General features: G+C 41.6%; 1 protein-coding gene across 4 annotated transcripts in view; it reads left to right on the top strand.

Annotated features, from left to right (window-relative positions):
• Positions 1–21,709, top strand: part of GRHL2 (grainyhead like transcription factor 2) — a 155,842-nt gene that overhangs the window by 21,969 nt on the left and 112,164 nt on the right. Inside the window, exon 1 of one of the 4 annotated variants that reach the window (XM_019810132.2) lies at positions 20,454–20,606. The exons of the other annotated variants lie outside the window; for them this stretch is intronic. The gene's annotated coding sequence lies outside the window, so the exon portion shown is untranslated. Of the gene's footprint in view, positions 1–20,453; positions 20,607–21,709 lie in introns of those variants that run through there. 4 annotated transcript variants of the gene reach the window in all.

Consider the following 21,709-nt stretch of genomic DNA (forward strand, 5'->3'; position numbering starts at 1 on the left):
GCCAGAGCTAATAGGTAGCAGAGCTGGGATTAGAAAGCCCTGCAATCTGTCTCCACCTCTGAATTTAGTCATCATGCTTCTTTGTCTTCGAAAGGGAACAGGCTGCTTTCCTGATCCCGTTCTCAAGAGATTCCAGTGCCCACTCACCTACTTTATTTCACCAGAAACTTGATAGTTTAGTGGGTGAAAACTGGCAGTCATGGACTGCAGACATGCTTCATATGACCCACATGGTGTTTTTGTAACGTGTATTTTTAATTTTTACCAAAGTTTGTGAAAAATAGCAGTTTCCTGAGACCCACTCTCCTCCCTGGATTCTGTCTCCAGAGGCAACCATACTGAACTTTCCCTTTGTACTCACCTCTGTATGTCTCAGTAATAAATACTGCCTTTCTTTTTTTTAAGATTTTATTTATTCATTTGAGAGAGAGGGAGAGCTGAGGGAGAAGCAGACTCCCCACTGAGCAGCCCCCCAATGTGGGGCTCGATCCCAGGACACTGAGATCATGACCTGAGCTGAAGGCAGACACTCAACCAACTGAGCCACCCAGGCACCTCTGCCATTTCTTCATCTATCCATTTTAGGTATTATCTATTGACTTCTATCCAAGGAGTTGTTTGTGGTTTTTTTTGCCAGCCAAAATAAAAAATAGTGTTATTAATTCTGGTGTCTCTGAAGCAAAGAGAGAGAGAGAGAGAGAGAGAGAGAAAGAAAAGAAAAGAAAAAAGAAAAGAAAAAAGAAACTCTTCCACATTTCAGCCCCAGGTCCAGGTCAAGGGGCTGCCCCTGCAGGCAGAGCAGCCCAGGGGCCAGGTCAGTCCTGCCCAGGGCTCCAAGCGGGACCAGCCCATGGGTTCGGCTCCTTAGGCCTGACTGGGAGGCTGCCTGCTTCAGTTTGGAGAACCCAGGCTCCGGACTAGGAACCAGTGACAAGGTCAAGGTCAGAGGTCTGGACTACTGAGTTCTGGTGCTCTGGCTGTAGCTAGAAGTCAAGGTTCCCATGTGGAAGCCAAAGCCACCCAATTCCATGGTGCAGCAGAGACAGCCAGAGGGCAGGGTTCCTGAACCCTGGGTTGGCATCGAGAGGGCAGTAGGCCATTCAGAACTGATGCTCCAGCAGAGGCTGGGCAGCCCCGCCTTGTGCTCCTCAGCAGGGTCCCGCCACTCTGAGGAGCCCTGCTGTCTAAGCCTGGACTGCCCTGGGCTGCTCTAGGAGGTGAGCCGCCGGTGCTGATACTTGGGCTGAGGCCGAGGGCTAGGGGCGCCTGAGATTTGGGGGTGCCTCCTTTGGGGCTCCCCGAGGCAGGCTCCTCCTCAGATGCCCCCAGCCCCTTCTGACCTTCGAGGGTCCATGTCCCACTGGGACCCTCAGAACTGAGGAGACCAGGGTCAGGGGGGCCTCAAAGGCCAGAACCCCTCAGTGGGGCCCAAAGAAGCAGGAAGCAGTCAGGTCACCGAGGGGGCGCCGCTGCAGCAGAGGAAGAGGGCGCGGGGCCGGGAGGGCCTGGTGGGAGGGCTTGGTCACCAGCCCCTGTTCTGGGGCGAGCGGTGTGCCTAGGGGGTGAGCACCGCTGAGAGAGGTCAGGCCGCCTCCACCACAGTCCCCTTCCGAGGCCTGTCCAGGCAGGTAGAGGCCAGCGGCCACGGCGCTCCGATGGCTGCGGTGGCTGCAGTGGCCGCGGGCTGGCCGCAGGAGGAGCGGTCACGAGACGGCGGTGCCCGCAGGCCTGCGCACACGCCGCCGCCACCGCCCTGCGAGTCCTGTGACCTGTGACCCGGGGCTGTGGTGGTGGCGCCTGCGCACAAGGTGCGACGCGCGCGCGCGCGCACTCCTGGGACGGTGCTCCTGGTGCGGTGCTCCTCCGAGGTCGGCGCCTAGCTGCCTCCCGAGGCTTCTGGAGAAGGGGCGCAGGAGTGGAGGTACGTTTGCGAGTCCTTGCCTATCTTAAAATGTCGTTTACCAGCCATCGTCCGTGACTGCTAGTTTGGTTAGACACGGAATTCTTTTTCCTCAGAATTTCAAAGGCACTGCTTCAGTTGTTGCTGGATTCCGAAGACGCTGACTCTTTGCGTGTGACTTTTTTCTCTCTGGAAGCTTTTAAAATCAACTTCATATCCTTGGTTTTCCGACATTTCATGATAAATGCTTTGGTGATCCCCCCCCCCCCCCCCCCCCGCTTTTGTACTTGGTAGTCCATGGACTTTCTGATCTGGACATGCAGGTCCTTCTGTTCCGGAGTAAAATTTTCTCATGTTATTTCTGTGGTAATCGCTTTATCGCTTTCCATTAAGATCTCTTTTCTCATTACGGAATTCATACGGTTTTCACGCTGGGCCTCTTGGACTGATCTCCACTTTGCTCGCATTCCCCCTCCTATTGTCTGTCTCTTTGCCTTTTTACTCTGCTTTCCAGAGTTGCCCTCACCTTCATCATCCAAACTTCCCATAGAATTTTTGACATTTTAGCCATACTTTTTTTTTTTTTTTAGTTTGAGAGAGTTCTAGCTTCTTTCTTTCCTTCCTTCCTGCCTGCCTGCCTCCTGTTTTTACTGCAGAGATGCAATAACCTCTTTTTATCACTCTGAGGATGTTACATTTATTTTCCTCTGTTTTTTACAGCATTTCTATTACCTGAAGCTTCTTGTTTGTGTTTTTGTTGTAGCTTGCTTTTTTGTTGACCTTCGCGATCCTTGCCTTTCCGTTGAGCTCCATTGGCTCCATGTTTGATGGCTGAGTGCAACAGCTCCTCAGTAGCTGGCTGGAAGCTGTGTGGGGGCGGGGGGTGGAAGGGAGGGCAGCAATGGGCCAGCGCCTTGACTGGCTCATTTCCCTGGAGGATGACCAGGCAGTGCCTTTTCTTTGGGTTACCCCCAAAAGTCAGTATCTCTAGGTCTTTACTCCGGGACCAGTGACTGTCTCCAGAGAAGGACCCTCTGCTTATAAGTAAGGGGATGGGATTTTGGAAACTGGTGGGGTGAGGGGAATCTCATGGTTTATTATGTTGTCTTGTCACACAGTCCCTGTATTTTCATTCAAGGGCCTTATCTCTCTTCGGTGCTTGGTGCCCCCAAACCCAGGGCCTTTTGGGTTCAATATTACCATAGAATTAACCTTCCATCCATGCTAAGATGTCAGAGAGGTAGATGCCTGGCTACTGGGGGTGGGAAAAGAGATTTAGGGAGGGGGAGGCTCTTCTATGTACTTTTAATCAATCTTCCTGTTTTCAGCCACTCCCCACACTCCTACATTCCAAGATCCCTAATGCTTCTAATTCCTCAGGCTGTCCTATTCTTTGGTACTACATGACTTGCTTCTTGTATATCCCTCTGCATGCATTTAAGCTTCATTTACTCCACTATGCTGGGGCAGTTGCCACTCTTCTGATTTACATCTTTCTTTAATTAATTGATTATCTGATAGGCTTTTGCCTTCTCTCCCGATTCTTTGATCTTTTTAACTACCATTTTAATGGGGTTTTGGATAATGTGTTCAACCTGCCATATTTAACCAGAAGTCTCTGCTTCTGCCGGAGAAAGTCATCCTAGTTGTTCACATTTCTCGTTTCCATTCTTACTACTGTCAGTCACTTGGGTTAAAAGAAAAGGGTACCTGAAGTGTTGGCACCATTGTTAGTAATTCACAGTGGAAGATTGTCATGAACTTCATCTAGAGCTTTTAATGGCCTCTGCCCCTTCTTCAGTTTTCCCTCCTTCAGAGAGTCTAACTGAATTTATCTACCATTTTGTTTTCACTTCTGTTAAGTTCCTCTTCACTACTGGGAATATTTAGCACTAGTTTCTTCTTCCACTTAACCTAACCTCTCTGACTAGACCAGAGCCCCCAGGACAACAAAGTTGGCAGAGAAAGGATCCAGACAGCTGCCACAAGAATCTCAGCAGGTCACAAAAGCCACCAGGACAAAAGACTGTGCTCACTGGCACTCCAGTGATCTCTTCCTGTCAAAGAAATCAGGGGGTGCACTGTATATGATTAAATTCTGCAGGACACTTTTATTGGGCAGTATTCTAACAGTTGTTGGGGAATCTGTGTAATTTTTTAAAATGCTCACTTTCCTTAGCGGCAAGACAGACAAGATGAGGTTTTCATAGAGGGTCGGATAATATCAAAATTTCCACATTGACATTTATCTTTTCTTCAGACTTTCAGGTATGTTTGAATTAGTCTGTTACAAGCTTCACAAGTGTTGTAATTAAGCAGCTACAGTTCCTAGAAAGCTTTATGTCTCCTGCAACCCCATCTGTCTTTCTAGCTGGCTTAGCATAAGTTCGGTTAGTATCTGCACAAGATGCCTGAAGTCAGGGCATAGAACTACACATTTTCATGCAGCAGGGATACCAGGTAGAAGAGGTAAGGCGACTCAGGTTCACCAATACCTTGCTTATTCACACTGACCCTGTCATGTGACCAGCAGAAGAGTCCAAGTGTCTGCAGAGTCCTAGATGTTCTAGAGCTTCCAGGCTCAAGATGATTCTCTTTATTCATAATGCAGGTTTAGCCCCTGTGATTTCGTGCTTTGTCTGTAATATAGCATGCCCTCTCTGAACTCTCTAGTACTTCTTCCCTCCTAATTATCACTTATTAAACTTCCACGTGACTTTTCCTGTTAGAAAAGCATACTTTGCTGGGGCCCCCAGGAATAGTGCCCACACAGCCTCCTTTTCTCTTGGTGGAGCTCCACCTGAGTTCCAGTCACTCCTCATGTATTTGGTCACAAGAACATAACCAGTTTGCAGGCTCCTGATCTTTATCTTAGGTATTTCTGCTAGTGCCTCCCTGCTAGTCACTGAAACAACTTATCCTTCTATCAATGTCCTTTCAATACAGAATGATTCACTCTTAGCCAACCACAGTTACCTATACATGGTTGAGATCATTCTGTTTCTTTTCCTCTTTTCTCCCAGACTAGAAAGACTCCAAGGTCTTTTCATCTCTGCTAAAGTCTGATGGTGGCGGTAATAATTTATCTCGAAAGGTTTTCCCAAGCTATTATTCACCTGTCCTTGGGCTTCTCTCCATATTAGGGAGATACTAGTGAGATTGCTCCATAATTTGTTGCTTTAACTTCTGTCTCTTGCATTGCTCTGGGTGAGGCACATTGGTACCAGAGCCTTCTGTTTCTTCTCTTTAGCACCATCTGTTGGACTGTATAACATGGCATTGTGTTCCTTCACTGTTTGGTGAATTTTTGAAACACACACACACAGATATGCTGCTTTTTGTCCATTTTTGTTAGGTCTTATGAGAGAGAGAATTTGTATTGGAGCCCCACTTCTATGTGTTTAACACGAAATCCCTACACATTTTTAACATTTAAGTGGTCAAAGTTATCTTTTTTTTCTTCATAGATTCTTCCATTGTTTCTGTGCTTAACAAGTTCTTCCCAAATCCAAGAGCAGATTAAAGATTCATTAACATATTCTTTATTTTTGTATGTGTGATTGAGCACTAAACTGCGCTTAAAAATTGTCTGAATTTATTGTAATGGTCAAGTAAGGGTCTAACTACACAGACACACAGATGAAATAAAACACCTCACCTGCTTGCTTCAACATTATTTATTGCAAGAGAAGTTCTTTTAGTCTCCTTCCTTCCTTCTTCCCTCCATCCTTTTCCCCCAATCTTCATTTCTTTTCCTTACTCTTTTCTTCTTTTCTCTTATGTTCTTTTCTTTTTCCTCCCTTCCTTCTTTTAAAATTTTTTTGCATGTATATAATTTTATACACAGACATAATTTGCATAAATGCACAGTGTGATTGTATTACACAGTGTTTTTTGTAACTTTCTTGCTTTCCTTTTCTTGCTACTGCTTTCTGCACTCCTCCCCTTCACCCACATCACACACACCACACCCCTAAATGTGTTTATGTAAAGATTCATGTGTATATATGTGCATATTAATATTCATTCACAGAATGTGTACAACTTTAAAATTAGAGTATCCTTTAAAGCACAGAGGAATAACTGAGTGCCTCTGATAATTTTCCAGAAGAGGAAAAAAAGTAATCGATTCTTATTTTTCTGATAGTGTTCTCAGAAGCCCATCTAAATTCTAATAAGGCAAACCAAGGTTTCACTGGTTTTTATTATTTCTAGCATTTTTATTTTAGGTGAAGTTTATTACATAGTAAAGGCTACTTATTTTCCCTATTTTTTTTTTTTGGAGAAGGAACATCTTGTGTAATCAGTGTGTTTAGCATGAACTTTTTATGGGCTTTCTCATTACTGCCGTGTGTAACATTTATGGGTCTGTGATCTATTTTCTTATCTATTAAGGATAGAGGTGTAGTCTAATGTTTTTGTTAGTGAGTATTTCTGTTAATTTTGAAGAATATGAATTCACGTGTTACGTGAGATTACAATTTGAGTCAGATGTGATACGCATGTGCACAAAGATGGTGAAAGTGAAGACTTGCACCGTAATAAAGAATAAGGCATAAACTATTGAATGCCTTGAGGTAAACAAAAGTGCCATGGTATCTTAAGGGAGACCCTATGAAATTATTTTTTTCCCATTGGGTATGAAACAATCCTTAATTTATCTCTTTACTGGACCATTTCAGTGACCTCCTTCTTGATTTCCTAGCACCTCTTTTCTTTTTGATCCATTTACTGCAGCCTCAGTGATCTTTGTAAAACACACATTTGATCAAGTCGTTCCATTGCTCAAGACCCTATCTACCTACCCTATGCACTTAGAAAAAAGTTTAAAATTCTTGAATTAAATGACAAATCCTTGCATAATCTGGCCTCTGCCTATCTCTTAGGCTTCACCAAACCCTGCTTTCTTCTTCTTGAAATGTTGCTGCCCAAATACACGCTGCCCTTGATTTAGTTCCTCGACTGGAAGAAGGTCCATCCTGCCTCAGGGACCTCGCACATGCTGTTCCTGCAATGCTCTCCTTCACTTCTCCTTTTCCTTTTTTCCCCCCCATCTGACTGAATTCTACTCCTTCCAGTCTCACTTTTTTTTTTTCCGAGAGAGAGAGAGAGAGAGAACGTGAGTGTGAGAGTGAGAGTGGGGTTGGGGGGGGAAGAGGGACAGAGAGAATCTTTTCTTTTAAAAGATTTTATTTATTGATTGAGAGAGAGCGAGCATGAGTGGGGGGTGGGGGTGGGGCAGAGGGAGAGGGAGGAGCAGACCCCCGCAGAGTAGGGAGGACAACAACACATGGCTCAATCCCAGGACTCCGGGATCATGACCTGAGCTGGAGGCAGATGCTTAACCCACTGAGCCACCCAAGCGCCCTGGGACAGAGAAAATCTTAAGCAGGCTCTGTGCTGAGCACGGAGCCTGAAGTGTGGGGCTTGATCTCATGACCCTGAGGTCGTGACCTGAGTTGAAATCAAGAGTTGGACACTTAACTGACTGAGCCACCCAGGCACCCCAGAATCCCAGTTTCCCAATAACCCAATCCTAAACAGTCCATCTTAATCTAAACTAGGGTCTGTGTTAGTCTGCATTTTCTGAGATGAAGACTTGAAGGTGGGATTAAACATGCAAGGATTTCATTAGGGCAATCACCTGAGAGAAAATATGGGGAGGGAGCTCGCAGTGATGAGAAGGGCTGTCAGACCCCCAAGCAAACCTGGCCCCCAATGAAGGAAAGAGGGAAGGAATGTTGAGTGGAAGCCTGCAAGACTCCCCTGCATTCTAAGGAAGGCTCGACAAGGCCAGTGGAGTCTTTAAGCCAAAGTCAGCCATAAGAGGAGTCCCCCCTGCCTTGAAGGATTGGGCCTTTCCTAGTAGTCCTGCCATGTGCAATGACTAGCTAGGAGCAGCCCAGAGGAAGCATGTCTTCCACACAAATGTCATGGTAGATTTTGGAGTTGACAGTGGGCTCCTTGATCATTGTGCTTTCTGTAGTTGGAGGACTGCGAAGTGTTTGTGGCCACCTCAGGATCCACATGACATATTCTCTCATAGCACCCTCTGTTTTTTCTTCATTAACACTTGTCACATTGCAGTGACGTATTCTTCTGCAAAAGTTTCACCAGGGCAAAGACTGGGTCTGTGGTTTTCATCACTGTATCTCAGTTAGAGCAATACCATGCCCATAGTTGGCACTCAGTTAAGCCTGTCAATGAATGTTGTCTTAATTTCGAGGTTTATAAATAGAAGTGCCTCTGTATATGAAATACATGCCTTTCACAATCCAATTTTCTGTTACATCTTTATACCTGTTCTCCTGTATCTAAGGATTGGAGCCTATCGTGGAAAAAGGACCTCAAGTGCGAGCACTGGGATTAGATTTTTGTCCGCTTCTAATGGAAGCTCTGGTGATAAGATTACTGGAAGGAAGGGAGGGACAGACAGAGGGAGGGAGGAAGGAATGAAGGAAGGAAGGAAGGAAAGAAGGAAGGAAGGAAGGAAGGAAGGAAGGAGAGATGGAAGGAAGGAAGAAATAGCCGATATTTTGTCTCACTTTGTCGGTGCTGTATCCCCTCCACCTAGGTCAGTGCCTGTTGCATAGTAGGAGCTCAATAAAGGTTTATTCAGTGAATTGAGGGAGAAGTTAAGGGCAGGGGTGTGTGTGGGGGATCTTTTTTGCCGAAGATGGATATAATTTTCACTTTATCCTCAAATGGAAGAGTGGTTATGTGTCCGCAAAGCACTATAAATTAGCCAATAGTGTATATGTCCTCTAATCATTTTGATGTTAGTAAAGACACGTGTGTAGTCCTAGGGAAGTGATACGGTTTTTCTGGACCTCGGTTTCCCCATTTGTAAAGCGAGAAGTTTGGAGTGGGTGATGAAGATCTCTTTCAGCACTTACATGCTATGCTCTCTTCACAAACATGGAAACAAGTTGTACTTCAGGCCCTCAGCAATCCTTACATACATAGATATGTAGTTTTGGAACAAATTGCATAAAATACGAGATGTTTTTTTAAAATGTCATTTCTCTTCTAAGTAGACCTTTTGGTCACAAACTGGGAGGGTTCACAGGGTAGAAATCTATTCTTGAAAGGAATCAGAGGGAGCTTTTCCATTTGGGTGAAGAGGGGACGGTGTATGGTAGAAGCCTCATGCTTTGGAGGGACAAGTTAAATAAACGTTGCTGTGACCAGCTTTTATGTGTGAAGCAGAGAAAGGGAAATCAAGAATTCTGGATGCCACAAAGAGGAAAATGCCCAACTTACTAGTTCCCTCAAGCTAATTCTTTCAGTCCAGGACTTCTCTATCAGCTGGATGGTCTTTTCTTCCATTTATATTCAGTTGCATAAGCAATATTAAGTAAAATCTACTAAATAGAGACAAATCACTCACAGTTCCACCTGCAAATGTTTTTATTTTTCTAATTCATAACCTTATTTACTTACTGACTCACACACTTATTTGTTTAAACACTGTTTATTTTATTTTTTTTTAAAGATTTTATTTATTTGAGAAAGAGAGAGCATACTTGTGCACGAGCAGGGGGTTGGGACAGAGGGAGAGCTGAGCAGGGATCCCGATGCGGGGCTTCATACCAGAACCCTGGGATCATGACCTGAGCCAAAGGCAAAGGTTTAACTAACTGAGCCATCTAGATTTCCCTAAACACTGTTGATAGAACTGTCATCAGTAGTCAAGTACTTAGCAGAATGCCTCTCCATTTGGGTGTGTCTGAGGTTTTTCTCATGATTAGCCTGGAGTTATGGATTTTAGGAAAGAATACCACAGAAGTGAAGTGTCCTCGTAGCATCATGACATCACTAGTGATGTCACCCTTCATCATTTGGTTAAGTAGCAGCTGATAGGTTTCTCCACTGTAAAGTTACTGTTTTTCTCTCTCCAAATAATTGAGTTGATTCAGTTTTGATTATATTTTTCTAAAAATGTTTCCATTTTGTCTTAGTTTTCAAATGTATTAGCGTTAAGGAATTCAGAAATTCGTATGTGAACTTCATCTGAAATTATGTCTTCTTTTCTTCTCTAAATTTGATTATCCTTGCCAGTTTGTCAGTTTTCTTTGTAATTTCAAAGAATTGACTGTTGATTTAAATTGTCCTTTATCATGTCTTCATTAATTTGTTTTATCTTTAGTAGATCCTTCTTTGTTCTTTCTTTGGAGTAGTTCTATTATTTTTTTTTAAAGATTTTATTTATTTATTTGAGAGAGAGAGAACACAAGAAGTAGAAGGGGAAGGGCAGAGGGAGAGGGAGAAGCAGACTCCCCGCTGAGCAGGGAGCCTGATGTGGGACTGGATCCCAGGACCCCGAGATCATCATCCGAGCTAAAGGCAGATGCTTAACCGACTGAGCCACCCAGGTGCCCTATTATTTTTTTCTACTATTGTGTATACTTAGTCCCTTGACTTCTAGCTTTTATTCATTTCTAATAAAAGCATTCAAAGCTATAAAATGTTTTTTTTTTTAAAGATTTTATTTATTTGACAGAGAGGGACACAGCGAGAGAGGGAACACAAGCAGGGGGAGAGGCAGAGGGAGAAGCAGGCTTCCCAGTGAGCGAGGAGCCCGATGCAGGGCTCCCGATGCAGGGCTCCATCCCAGGACCCTGAGATCATGACCTGAGCTGAAGGCAGACGCTTAACAACTGAGCCACCCAGGCGCCCCCTATAAAATGTTTTTATCTTTAGGTGCTGATTTATGTATATCCCACAATGTGTAGGATGTATTTTATCATTTGTTTTTGATTTTTAAAAATTTCTCTTAAGAGCGATTTTTTGACCTGTGAATATTTGGAAGAGTGTTTTGTAATTTCTAATTGTAGAGCGTTTAAAATCCATCTTTTTTTGTTGATTTAGAATTTAATTATGTGTGATCAGGTAATTAGCTTGTATTATAGGAATTCTTTGAAATAGGTGACCTGATACAGTGTCAATTTTCTTATGTATCATGGGAACTTAAAAAATATTGCTTTCTTTTTAAAATTCAGTTTAGCTCATTTTTACCATTGCAATTTGCTGATATGTAAGCTCTTATTTTTCCTATATTATATCATCATTTTTATTCTTACTTTTCTCTCATTGAAGGATATTTCTTTTTCTGTTATTTTTCTCTAGTGATTTTCTAGAATAGTGGTTCTCAAATGTTTTGTTCTCAGAATCTCTTTACACTTTAATTATTGAAGTCCCTGAAAAGCTTGTGTTTGTGTGAATTTTAGACAGATAGATATCGAGACTTGCCTTATTAGAAATTAAAGATGAGCAATGTAAAAAATATATTTACAGCTTAATTAAATAATAATTATAAACCCACTATATATTAACATAAAGTGAAAAATTTTCTGAAACATAGGATTTTAGTGAGAAGAGTGGTATTGTTTTACATTTTGCAATTCTCTATAATACCTGGCTTAATAGGTGAGGGCTGGATTTTCATCCACTTCATTCAGTTTGTTGCAAAATGTTATTTTGGTTGAAGTGTATGAAGAAAAGTCCTGCTTTACAGTGATAGTTAGAAAAAGAAAGCGTTTTTGTAGCCTTTTCAGATAATTGTAGATATTCTTTGAGATGGCCTCAAAATTTGACAAGTGATAGTTTCTTAAATATTAGTTGCAGTGTGGAAACTGAAATCATGCAATGAACTTTCTGTACTCTCTGTTACATTAAAATTCCTAGGTTTGTGTTACACTTTGAATGGATATTTTACCTGTGTGTGATTTTAATGTCATGCATCGGCATGGACGTACCAGTTGACCGAGTTATTCAGATCTTCCAGATGTTAACATGTTTCATGATACATTAACAAAAAATCGCCTCTATTAATATCTCCGTTGATTTCGTTGGAAATCCTTAACTATTAGGAGGTTATCAGTAAGGGGTGGATGCAAGTTTTCAAAAATTATAATTTTGGCTTGAAAGCTCAAATTTTACCATTGGCGACAAATACTGCCAGTTGTTTTCCTTGAAGTGACAGAGTCACACTTGGCTTCTTTTTGAGAAAATGTCAGCCAAACAGGCCAGTTTGAGAGCATAGTTTGTTGGTCTGTTTTTAATGTAAAAATTAAGCAATGAAAAAAAAGCAGCTAGTTCAGCTTCCACGCAGACAGTTGCCCAAATGCTTTTCCTCAAGGCAGTGTTCTTCAGTAGGCAGGAGCGCTTTGTAGGTACTGCCTGCTTTGACACACAGAATATTAGAAAGATGTGTATTCGGAGTTTAAAATTAATAAAATTAGTATTTTATACTGCTACATCTAGGACATTCCCAAGTAGTACTTTTTGTTTGTTTGTTTGCTTGGTCTGTTTTTATTGTGAGTATGTGTTATTGGTAAGAATACAATAACTCAAGGACAGCTTTATGTCACTGCCTTGATTCATGTCACGAGTGAAAACTTTTACCCACCATTAGCTTTGTACCATCAATACAAATGTCAGCAGAGTGAATAAGACAAATAATGTCGTAGTATTATTATGAAAATGATTTTGACTTCTTGGACCCCTGAATTATCTAAGAGACCCCAGGTTTGTGCAGACCATATTATGAGAATTGCTGTTCTAACATTTCTACATCCTATCTTTATCCTGGTAATTGTAACCATGGAGTTTTTAATAAGCATATTTAAAGTTATATTTTATATCAACATCAAGAATTAATCATTATCCATAACTCTTTCTCCATACAAAGCAAGATTTTCTTTTTTCTTTAAAGATTTTGTTTATTTGAGAGAGAGAGAGTGAGAGAGCACAAGCAGGGGGAGTGGCAGAGGAAGAGGGAGAAGCAGGCTCTCTGCTGATCGGGGAGCCCATTGTGGAACTCTGTCCCAGGACCTTGAGATCATTACCTGAGCTGAACGCAGTCGCTTAACCGACTGAGCCACCCAGGTGCCCCTAAAGCAAGATTTTCAATATATTTTTAAAACAGCCACTCTCCTGTTACTTCTCAGATATTTCATTTGAATTTGGTATTATTCTTTTTTTTTCTTAGTGAGCAAAATGAATACTACCATTAATAATCCAGAGTGATGAAGTAATTAAAATGAGAGTTTTCTCACCACAAAGATGTTTTCTCAGATAAACTTTTTTTTTTTTTTAAAGATTTTATTTATTTATTTGACGGAGATAGAGACAGCCAACGAGAGAGGGAACACAAGCAGGGGGAGTGGGAGAGGAAGAAGCAGGCTCATAGCAGAGGAGCCTGATGTGGGACTCGATCCCATAACGCCGGGATCACGCCCTGAGCCGAAGGCAGACGCTTAACCGCTGTGCCACCCAGGCGCCCCTCTCAGATAAACTTTTTAAAAAAGTTTTTATTTAAATTCCAGTTGATTAACACACAGTGTAATATTAGTTTCAGGTGTACGATATAGTGATTCAGCACTTCCATACATCATTTGGTATTATTCTCAACAATCCTTTCTTAGTGGCATAAATTTCGTTTCCATGATCTGAATTATTTACAATGAATTTAACATTTTTTTGGTTTGATACTCTGATTGCTTTGTCACTTTTCTTCCCTACCCATGAATGTCTTTTTTTTTTTTTACTTTGAATTGAGGAATAATTTTTTCAAAAAGGATGCATGAATAGAATAGGTTTTGGATCCTTTCATGACCAAACATGTCTTCATTTTGCTGTTACACAGAATCGATCTTTTGCTGTGTTCCCAGTTCCACGTTCAGATTCCTGTCTCTTCTCGTCTTGGAGAATTTAGTGATGCAGACAAAAAGTTGACTGGTTGACTCTTTCTTGTTTTTTTGAAAGTTACTTAGTTCTTTTTCCGTTTGTAGCATTTTCCATTTAATTTTTTTTTAAGATTTTATTCATTTGAGAGAGGGAGAGAGAGACAGAGAGAACACAAGCAGGGAGAGAGGCAGAAGGAGAGGGAGACACAGACTCCCCGCTAAGGAGGGAGCCCGATGTGAGACTTGATCCCAGGACCTGGAGATTTGACCTGAGCCGAAGGCAGACACTTAACAAACTGAGCCATCCAGGCCCCCCCCCCCCATTTAATTTTTAAAAAAGGAATTTTGCAGGATATGGATAGATGTGTGTCTTTTTATTATCCTTTCCAGCACTCTGGAGCCTTTAATTCTCAAGACTCAAGTTTTTCTTCAGCTGGAGAATATTTTCTTTCATTATTTCTGTGATTACTTCTTTTTCCTTTTCATCATCTTCATTGCTTTCTTCTTTCACTCTTGTTAATTGAACATTATACCCCGAATCTATTCTGTATGCCTTTTAACTACATCTCATAGTTTCCTTTTTTTCTTTAAAAATTGGCAAAATTCCTTGCTTCAATCTCTCACGTTATTAATTTTTTTTTTTAAAGATTTTATTTATTTATTTGGCAGAGATAGAGACAGCCAGCGAGAGAGGGAACACAAGCCGGGGGAGTGGGAGAGGAAGAAGCAGGCTCATAGTGGAGGAGCCTGATGTGGGGCTCAATCCCATAACGCCGGGATCACGCCCTGAGCCGAAGGCAGACGCTTAACCGCTGTGCCACCCAGGCGCCCCCACGTTATTAATTTTTTAAAATTATTTTTCAGTTTAACCCTTATACAATTTTTTTAAATTTCTGAAATTATGTATCTTGTTCTGTGATTTTTTTCCTTTTCATAGTAACCTTCATTTGCTTTGTAGTTGCAGTATCTTTTTTTTAACATTATTTCTTGTATCCAACATTATTTTCCTCATTGGTAAGCTGTTTTATTCATCTTGGGGTTCTCTTTCATTCATGTTAGGTTTCCTTAAATATCTAGTGATTTTTAGTTCTCCTGTTAAAAGTGAAGAGTTTGTCTACTCATCTGTCAGAGCTGGTGGGGTTTGTTAGCTGAGTGGAGTGCACTCTTCCCAGAGTGGGCTGTTTTCTTTAGTGGAAGGGGTGGCCAGCCACAGGTGGTGAGGGTGCCTGGAAGATTCCTTCGTGTATGTACAAGTGAGGTCCAAGGGGGTAGGGTGGGGCTTGAACACATGAGAGAATTTTCCTGTTTTAAGCTGAATTTTTTTCTTTGTTCCCATTTGGTAGTTTGAAGTTACTCTAGGCATTTAACCAAGTAATTTCTCTCTCTTGTCCTAGAGCCCCCCAAAGGCTGACTCCCTCTGTATTTAAGAAGTAAATTCTGGGGCACCTGGGTGGCTCAATCGGTTAAGCGTTTTCTAGTTTTTCTATACCTTAAATTCGGACATCCTCTCATTTACTTCTGTGGAAGAAATCCCTTGTCATATTGGACTTTTATATCCTAATTCCCTCTTTTCAAGTAACTTTTTTTTTTTTTCCTGATTATGAAAGTAGAGCATAGTCAAGAAGTGGCAAAAGGGAAGGATGCTTAAGAGCTCACACTCGGATACAGTTCTGGTCTAAGCTGACTGCTCTGTGACCCTGGGCAGATGACTTAGCACTTCCTGCTCAATGTATTCATCTGTGTAGAGGGCATCATTATCATGCCTGACTTTAAGGCTATTGTAAAGAATAAATGGTTAACCCATGTTAGGGGCATATGGGAGGTGCTCAGTAAGTATGTGTGACTTATTGTTATTGAACACTATTTGAAAAGTGTAAAAGTAGAAAGAGGCAGATAAAAACTCACCTTCGATTACTGTTAACATTTTGAATTTTGAATTTTGAATTTTGAATTTTGATTTACATACACACAAACATTAACCAGTTTTAATTATATCATAGACTGAGTTTCTGCAAATTCTTTTCATTTTGTAATTCTTTCTTGTCCTCTTCCTTCCACTTCCCATTGTGGTATCTTTCTCCTTATGGTTGTTTCTAGTGCTTTATGTGTGCCTTTTCTGCTTCTTAATTATTTTCCTAATCTTCTCCATCTCAGTTCTGGATTACTTAATGGGTGGATTAAGGGTACTAGCAAAGCTGGGGCACCAGTGAGAGAGACAGAGAGGTGCAGGTGGACCAGGGAAGGAGGAGGGGAGGGAGAGGTATTATGTGTCAACCAGTGAATTAGCATATTTTGCAATGAGTATATCTAAAATGAAACCATCTTATTTTCAATAAACTTAAGTTTTGTTTTACAGTTTATTATTTTAAAAGCTATGCATTTTACGTGGTGGAGGGCATTATACTATGTCCACTGAACTATTTGGATCTTTTCTTTTTATAACATAACAATCATTAATATAAAGATTATCACTATCACCCCAGGCTTATGGATTCATTTCATTTCCCTCAAATTCTGGATGGATTAGGTCAAGGGCTAAGGTTAGAGTCATTAAGAACAAGTGCTCAGTGTAGATACTTCCTAATAAATTTCAACTCTTGTTCTAACATGAAAACTGTCTGCTATCTCTTGTGATTTCCTCTAGCAAGCACCAAAAGGAGGGATATTACTGAGAGTAGACAGCAGTGAAATGACTAACACTGTTGGCATTTAAATTGTGACATTAACCCTGGCTAGGATGATTGGTTCATCAGTTTCCATTTGCAAGTATTATTTTGTTAATGGAGAAAATAGCAAGATTCCAAAAGAAAGAATAATTGTCACATCTTGAAACTTAAGTTTAGGGTCTGAATATTGCCCCCACCTCCATCCCCCTCCCTAGGAAACTGAAGTGATTATATGCCAGTAATCAGCTACAATACATCAGCTACAAGATTTGGAGTAGATGAAGACTAAGCCCCAAGAGTTGAACACTCAGAGTATAAGATAAAATAGTCTATGTGGAGAATAGAATTCATATTATCTCAAGATAAAGGCTGTGTGTATGTGTGAGAGAGAGGGAGAACAAGAAAGAGGTGAGGATGGGGCGGATGGAGGGGGAGATTGAAGTAGAGGATATAACATGAAATCCTGAGAATTCTATAAAAGCTGCACTTCTGAGAGAGAGGGAAGTGGCTTGTCCTGGGTGGAAAAATCCTTTTGCCCCCAACTCAGGTCAGTGTTGAGTATGATGGACAACAGGTAGGAGGACAGCCCATGAGTATTGGACCTTTACTGATTGGATTTTAGTCTTCCCCCTGTTTTGCCTCTGGTTTGCATGTTTCCTAATGATGTAGCTCACATTAAAGAAGAATAGAAGAATGAATCCTTAATTTGTTTAACTTGAAGGTGAGAATTAGGAGGTGAGAGAAAGATAGTTTACATATGATCAATGCTTGCTAAATTTACAATTATGCTTCCTAAAATTAAGGCAACTTTCATCTGTGTAGCACTTTATAGCTCACAACCAACTTTACAAATATGCTATAAATTGATTTTAGAAAACATGAAAAATACAGCTCCCCCCATTCCCCGTATTGTACTTGAAACTCCAACTTATACTTAGGTGTTCTAGGAAGATTATTCCACAGGGCTGCAATATGGATTGAAGAGGGGAAAGTTGAAGGATAGGGAGACTAGCTGGAGGCAAGAAGAGAGAAGACTAAAGCTGTGAGGCTGGGTATGGTAACGGATTCTGTAGAAGGGACAAAGAGAAATAACAACAGCTAACATGTATGCAGCTTTTACACTGTGTCTGTATTTAATTCTGACAAAAACACCAGGGAATAGATATTATTATTCTGCTTCATTTGGGGGGTATATCCCAGTTTTACAGGTGAGGAAACTGATGTACAGAATGATTAACTTGTCCAGGGCTACACAGCTAGTAAGTAGTGCAGGCAGGATTTACACCTTGGTGATATGGCTCCAGAGTCTGTATTTTAAACCAGTGCAAAATATTTTATTCTATATGACCAGGGACAGATGACGGTGAGGAGCGCCCAACTGAGAAATAATGATTAGCTTAGTTTGGATAGGTTGAGTTGAAGTTGACCACGGAGCATCTAAGCAGAAAGTGCAAAACTGGCTCTCTGGCAATATACATCTGTTGGTTATGAAGGTTAGAGGATCAGTGAAAGTCAGAAGAATCAGCGGTGGAGACAAAAGAGCAAAGGCTCCAGGATTGTCAGAATTAGAGGAACTAGAGGAGAGTTGAGGTGGAATAAAAGCTAGAAAAGAATGATGGGCTGCAGAGGAGAACCACCCCTTCATACGATGTCTTGGAAGCTACACAAGGCAAGATGCTACAGAAGTAAGAAATGTCTTAGAAAATGCGAGGAGATTAAAAACTGAAAACAGTCTGTTGGATTTTGAACAGAAAAGTAAGTAATACTTTTAAATATTATTAATTGAAGTTTTTATCTGTAATGTGCCAGGCACTTCATCTGTAAATATCTGAGTTATTCCTTAAGAACAGCTCTGAAAGATTGGTATCATGTTACAGACGAAGAAATAGAAGCTCAGAGAAGGAAAGTAACTCATCTAAATTCAATAATTGACAAAACTGAAATTAAAACTGAGATTTATTGAACTCCAAAACCACCCTTCTTCTGGATTGACGCCCCCCCTCCCCAAACAACAACAAAATAAAACAAAACAAAAAAGCACAAAAACCAGTTACTTTCTAGAAGTTACGAAAGAAACGGATGATGAGAAATGGACTTAAAGTGATAATTTGTGTGAATATGTCATGTCCTCATTTTTGTTTCGTGGTCTCAAGTGCAATAGATTTATGTCTGGATTTATTAATTATTACTACACATATTTTTAGAAGGTAAAGACGTCAGAGGTTGCTGTTTCTAGGCTTCTCCCTAGCAAAGCCTTCCTGCATTAGACTCTTGTTAATGCTTATGGGGGAGGGTAGGTTGCCTCTGGTGGAGTGATCTGGAGCTTCTCCCGACTCTGGTTGTGATCTCATTGGCATGACCGCCCCACCTCTTTCCGTACTTCCGCTGATGACTCATCTCTCAACTGTTCTCCCAACATCCACAAAGTGAAGTAGTGGATTAAAGACAAAAAAATGGGAACAAGAAGTTTTGTGTGTGACCTAACATGGCCTTTAGCTTTGCTGTGAATGCCCTCAGGTGTTAATCTAAACTTTTCTCCAAAGCAGGACCAGGGATCAAGTTTATAGCTGCTGTTTACAGTTCTGTGTTTGAGGCTACCCAGAACGTGCCATACCTAAACCTACAAAAAGAATATTTAAAAGGTTGACCAGAGCTGAAGTAGAGCTGCCATTCCAAAAGAATGATGATGAAACTCAGCTTCAGAATGCCTTCCAAACTTTGGTAAAACCTGCTCTGTGGAACTTTTCTTTCTTTGTAAATCTACATGTTTGCTTAGCGTACCAGAGATTATTCTTTTTTTATTAAACCAAGTTTTATTCAGCAATGCTTTGTACCAGAGGGATTATAATCTATGAAGCAAACAAACAAACAAAAACCACCAAAAAGCAACACCCCCCCCCAAAGCAAACAAACAAAACCAAAGTCATTATGCAGTTAAAGGAAAGGGCATAAAAGGCTCCTTTGGCCATCAAAAATGTGAAAAGAAACAGCTAGTAAAGTTGTGCTTTCCCAGACTATTTCTTTCCACTAATCATGTAAAGATTCATCAGCCGTTTCATCATAGGGGAAGGGCTGTTGAATCTAAATTTATGACTGAACATTTGTGCTAGGAGCCAGTGAAATCAGCAATCCAGAAGACTCAGCAGGGGGGAGTAGGGACTTTAAGAAGGAAGACTTGAAGAGAAATCTCTCCGGTGAATCAGGACACCACTTAGTGTAAACCAGGAGTTGGCTCTTCTCCTTCAGCCTGGCACTTCCTGTTAAACTTTTGGAAATTAGCCAGCATTGTAATTAACACCTTCCTTCCCCTGGCAATATGTGCTTCTCTCAGTCATCAAAGAGAATATGATCCAAATCTTTTTTCGATGATGAGGTCACTGCAGATAGCGTGAAGCTCTTCATTCCTTCCTGTAGGACTGAGCATTTTAGGAAGTGTGTGTGATGGCTGGACCCTCATGGGCACTGATTAGGTTTCAGAATTTGCTGCTTCCCCCACTAAGTGGTAGAATCACCTAGGGTGACCCCAGCTAAACAACGCAGAAGGGGCGGTGGTGGCATTGCCACACCTGGGTTTACCACCTCTGCTCTCTTGGTTCTCCCCAGAGGCCTCATTTCTTCCACTGATAGACTCTCAGGATGTCACCAACATTTCTGTCCCCAAGTCCAACCCTGTGCTGTATAAATGAGTGATTTTTACAACAAGAAAATGCTATTTTACTGTTAGAATATATAAATTTCTGTGGCTGACTCCAAAATGAATACAAATGTTCTCCTTTGTCAGAAAATTCCATTTTTCCAAATTACCAAAACATTCTTCCCTTTACAAAGTATTTCCCACCTCTGCCCATTTCAGCGTGGACCAACACATTTCCTACATTCAGGTCTTTATCAAAACTTTGGTTCCTCTTTGATCCTCTGGATAGATTGGTCCCCTCTGTCATGTACCCTCATGACACTGTCCATTTCCCTTTCTCACACCTGTTGCTTTTGTAATGGTGGTGCCTTCTGTTCACTGGGCCGCAAGCCATGTGGACAGTGGGATGGGGTCTGTCTGATGTGCCACCGCATCCTTGATGACAAGTATAACGCTTGGCACCTGTTGAGTTCTCAGTAAATACTTATGGAATATCGCTAAGTGAACAACTTCAGTTTTCCTCTAACATGGTTATCTTTAACACTTTTCAGTTATAATTGACTTTACCAAGAATTGGTGCATGTACAAACTTCACAGGAACAAAGAACTGTGCAGTGATCGTAGTACCTGCTATTTGTATAGCACAGTGCAGTTGGCAGAGCTGTTTTCTCCATTACGTTATTTGCTTCTCACAGTTCCACTGTGACCTAACTAAGGTGGGTATTGCTGTCCTTACTTAAGGCATAAAAAGGCTGCAACTTAGACAGTTTTCTACCTCTGTAAATGGTGAGCAAGGACTCATTTCCAGTACCCACTGCTGGTCCATGTCAACACCCCATCTCATGGTTAGTAAACCCTTCCACCAGGGTTTTTCCCCTTTACTTCCAGAAACATCATTAGACCCTTTTAATCCACTTCATTTGCAATTGGGTCAGTATTGTCTCTTTCTTCCCAAATGGTTTCACCAAACTACTGGCAGAGTTGAAATCCGGCCTGGCGACTATCTAGCTTAGAATTCCACTCCACCTGGGGCGCCTGGGTGGCACAGCGGTTAAGCGTCTGCCTTTGGCTCAGGGCGTGATCCCGGCGTTATGGGATCGAGCCCCACATCAGGCTCCTCTGCTATGAGCCTGCTTCTTCCTCTCCCACGCCCCCTGCTTGTGTTCCCTCTCTCGCTGGCTCTATCTCTGTCGAATAAATAAATAAAATCTTTAAAAAAAAAAAAAAAAGAATTCCACTCCACTAAATGTGGATTTCCCACCCTCACTCCCTGATATGATAGATCTTACCAACAATGGCAGTGCCATTTTCTGATCTTACACCAGTACATGGCACCATGCCAGCACAGAAAGGGCCCTCGACGCAGTCTTTGTTGAGAGTGCATGCCAGTTCTCTATCACAGAGTGAGCTGAGAGACCATCTCCCATTGGAAGGTCCTGTAGGAATGTCAGCAAAAAGGTACCTCTTTTGGAGCTGAGTGACCGTAGAGGATCCATGGTGGCTGTATTTCCATTCATTAGTTCAGGTGTTGCGTTCACCGGTCCTGTCACTTGCTTGTCCGTGTTGTGTTATTATGAGTTATAGCTGTTATTGAAATACAATATGTCATCTTTACGTTTTGGTTCTGTTTCAATGAACAAACAGTAGAGGGCCAAGAGGCAAGTGCCAAAGCCTCTCTAGGCTCTTTTACACCGGGGGTCCCGGCCCAGAGAGCTGCTGAGGACTATCATAGGTGTTGGGTATTTGAGTCACTGTCACATACTCTGCAAGAAATTGTCTGGTCAATTGCTACTTTACCCAAGTTTGGCTTGGTTAGGAT

The sequence above is a fragment of the Ailuropoda melanoleuca genome, chromosome 9 (assembly GCF_002007445.2).
Source record: "Ailuropoda melanoleuca isolate Jingjing chromosome 9, ASM200744v2, whole genome shotgun sequence".
Lineage (NCBI taxonomy): Eukaryota > Metazoa > Chordata > Mammalia > Carnivora > Ursidae > Ailuropoda > Ailuropoda melanoleuca.